This window comes from Echinops telfairi, unplaced genomic scaffold (assembly GCF_000313985.2).
Source record: "Echinops telfairi isolate 266 unplaced genomic scaffold, ASM31398v2 ScPeMD7_7468;HRSCAF=8506_0, whole genome shotgun sequence".
Classification (NCBI taxonomy): Eukaryota; Metazoa; Chordata; class Mammalia; order Afrosoricida; family Tenrecidae; genus Echinops; species Echinops telfairi.
In genome coordinates this window covers 39,596,821-39,600,270 of record NW_022111369.1, presented here as the reverse complement: position 1 = coordinate 39,600,270, position 3,450 = coordinate 39,596,821, and the positions used below count along the sequence as shown (strand labels likewise).

Genomic DNA, 3,450 nt, shown 5'->3' with positions numbered 1-3,450 from the left:
TCAAACATGAGAGTTGTGAGGAGGACGCAGGATCCGGGAATGTTTCATTCTGTCGTATATTGGATTGCTATGATGCGGAACTTACTTGACTGCTGACAACAACATTTAGAGAAATAGGAAGCAGCCAGACTTAGATCCCCCGGGGATGAAGACCTGGAATACTCCCTTGATTAAACTGCCAAATAAACAGAAATTCCATTCAAGGATCAGGAGAAAAATCTTGATTGTGTCACAATGAGAGGCAGATCATTTCTGTTATAACTTCAGCAGTGATGTCTATAATTTTTGCTACTAATCCACTTGTGGGGGAAAAAAAACCCAATAACTAACAAGAATGGTATAACCATCCCAAGCTTCTCTTACCTTTGGGTAAGATCTCTCTGAGGCTTATATTCTTACTCCGTATCAGTCCACACGCTAAATGGCTCAATAATGTACACTTCATTGGCTTATTCTTCCTTCCTGGACTCACTTTCCCATTCCCCTCGAAGTGTTTCATGAATTTACCGCACATTCAACTATTTTTTCAGCGACTAGTTCTGGAGAAGAATGCGTTTTAAAAGACAAGCCCGGAGGTAAAAGAAGGAGAAATGGAAGGACTCTAGGAAGAGGGAGTAGAGAGGCTTCTGCCCTTTTGAATTTTGAATTTTGGGAAATCATCGCCAAATTTGCCCATCATAAACATAAAATATCTAGCGGGGTGTGAGACTATTTATCACTTAGCATAAGAAGAGGTCAAGAATAATACTCAGTGCTTCTTCGAGAAAACACCAAATGGCGGATGACGCTGGGGTAGCGGAAGGGCCTGGCGGTCAAGGGGTCCGAGGGCCCGGGGCCGGGGGCTGGTGCTCGCGGCGGCTTCCACGGAGGCTTCGGCAGCGGCTGTGAGGACGTGGTCATGACCATGGACGAGGCCGCGGAGCTCGCGGGGGCACAGCGGAAGACAAGGAGTGGCTCCCTGTCACCAAGCTGGGTCGTCTGGTCAAGGACATGAAAATCAAGTCCCTGGAGGAGCTCTATCTGTTCTCCCTGCCCATCACGGGGAGTCTAAGATCATTGACTTCTCCCTGGGGCTGGCCCTCAAGGACGAGGTCTTAAAGACCATGCCTGTGCAGAAGCAGACCCGAGCCGGCCAGCAGACCAGTTTCAAGGCCTTTGTCGCCATCAGGGACTACAATGGCCATGTGAGCCTGGGTGTCAAGTGCTCCAAGGAAGTCGTCACTGCAAACCGCGGAGCCATCAATCTGGCCAACTTGTCCGTTGTCCTCGTGCGGCGAGACTACTGGGGGAACAAGATCTGCAGGACCCACACGGTCCCCTGCACGGTCACTGGCCGCTGTGAGTCTGTGCTGGTGCGTCTCATCCCTGCCCCCAGGGGCACTGGCATCATCGTCTCAGCCCTTGTGCCCAAGAAGCTGCTGATGATGGCAGGGACTGATGACTGCTGCACCTCGGCTAGGGGCTGCATGGCCACCCTGGGCAACTTCACCAGGGCCACCTTTGATGCCCTCTCCAAGACCTACAGCTATCTGACCCCTGACCTCTGGAAAGAGACAGTGTTCACCAAGTCTCCCTACCAAGAATTCACTGACCATCTTGTGAAGACCCACACCAGAGTCTCTGTGCAGAGGACCCAGGCTCCAGCGGTGGCTACCACATAGCTGATTTTATATAAAAAATAATAAAGTGAATTGAGCCTGCAAGAAAAAAAGAATACTCAATATGACAAAATAACAATTTATAAACTGTCAAGGGCTCATGAGGGAGGGGGGAGCGGGAAGGGAGGGGAAAAATGAGGACCTAATGTCGGGGGTTTAAGTGGAGAGAAAATGTTTTGAGAATGAAGTACAAATGCGCTTTACACAATTGATGTGTGTATGGATTGTGATAAGAATTGTATGAGCCCCTAATAAAATGTTTAAAAATAAATTGGAAAAAAAAAGAATACTCAGTGAGGTTTTTTGTTTTGTTTTGTTTTTGTTCACCTTTTGGGGCTAGGAAAACATTTAGAAATTTTCATGTAAAGTGAAGTAACTGTGTTGAGAGCCAGGGGGCCTGCTGTGGGTGATGGCAAATTATAATATAGCATCATTGAAGCTTCTGAGTACTAACAATAATATCAAGAGATAAGGTGGAGCCAGTTCAATTAGTAGAGGACCAATGAATCCAATACCAAAAGACCAAATAACACGTTTCATCAGCCACAGACTTCTGTAAGTGATTGTGAAAAGGTGTCCAGTGATGAGAAGGGACAAAGAGAACTGGAGTTTCCCAGAAGCCAGAAGGAAACACAATTCCCACATAGGCCAACCCTTGTTTCCCCTATTATAAGAGCTATAAGCCCCCACTTAGATCCAGATGCCATCTTTCAAATAGAATGAATGAGAAGGAGTCTTCATAGGAAGCTTAACTTTGAAATGTCTAAATATTTATATTAAATGGAACTGTTTAAACCAGCAGATTCAGAGACAATTTTAATTGCCAAGTTTAAATTCTACCACTAGACAACCCACACTATGCAGGGAAGGGAGGGCTCAAGAGGAAGTTTGTTGTGTTAATGTCATCCATGCCACATAAAGATACTGTGAGTTTAAACAGTAACAGAATCCACACTTCCCCGTGGTTATCAAGGAAAACCTTCTCTGATATCTAAATTTTCTAAAAATGCAGCAGTAAAGCACATCAAAAAGAACATGAGTACACTTGCACTTTCAGGAGAGTCTCCTAGATATAGTCAGCCGCCCACCTAAGACCAGGAATTATATAGGACCACGGGGAGAGAATACTGGATCTCAGAACTCTAAGAGCTCAGCGGGACCAAGAGCGAATAACAACCCTCCCTTATCCCTTCCCTCTGGCGGTCTTGTCCTCCCACGCCTCCTTTATTTATCCGACCTCTCTTGAACAATTTGGATTTCCAAAACGGTGAATCATTGTGCTACTGAGAAAGATACTGCCACAGAAAGGGAATTTCTAAGACACCTTAAACCTGAAAAAGCTCATTCATTTTTTTTCTTAAATTTAAACCCCAAACTAAAACCCCTATAGTCCCTAGGTAATGGGTCATCACACAAAACCAAAAAAAGAAATAAATTTCCCACATAACTGTTACATTGAGCTTCAAAGTTGTCAATATTAAGATGCTCCACATCATAGTTTCCCAAACTGATTTGACCTACCACTCCCTTTTCAGAAAAAAAAATTACTCAGCATCCCCCTGGTGATTAAAAACTTTTGTACTACATCTCACAATCTAGAATAAATGTATCTATCTGCATTTGCAGGAGCCCTGGGGATGTAGAGATAAGGGCTGCTAACCCCGAGATCAGTAGTTTGAAACCGCAGTCTGGAAAACTCACTGGGGCAGTTCTACTCTGTCCTATCGGGTCTTTACGCATCAGCATCGACCAGATGGCAGTGAATTTGGTTTGGGGGGATCTGCTTTTGCAG

General features: G+C 45.2%; 1 pseudogene; it reads left to right on the top strand.

The window, feature by feature from the left end:
• Nucleotides 1-774: 774 nt before the first annotated feature.
• On the top strand, nt 775-1,661 carry LOC101645396 (annotated as a pseudogene).
• The last annotated feature ends 1,789 nt before the right edge of the window (nt 1,662-3,450 follow it).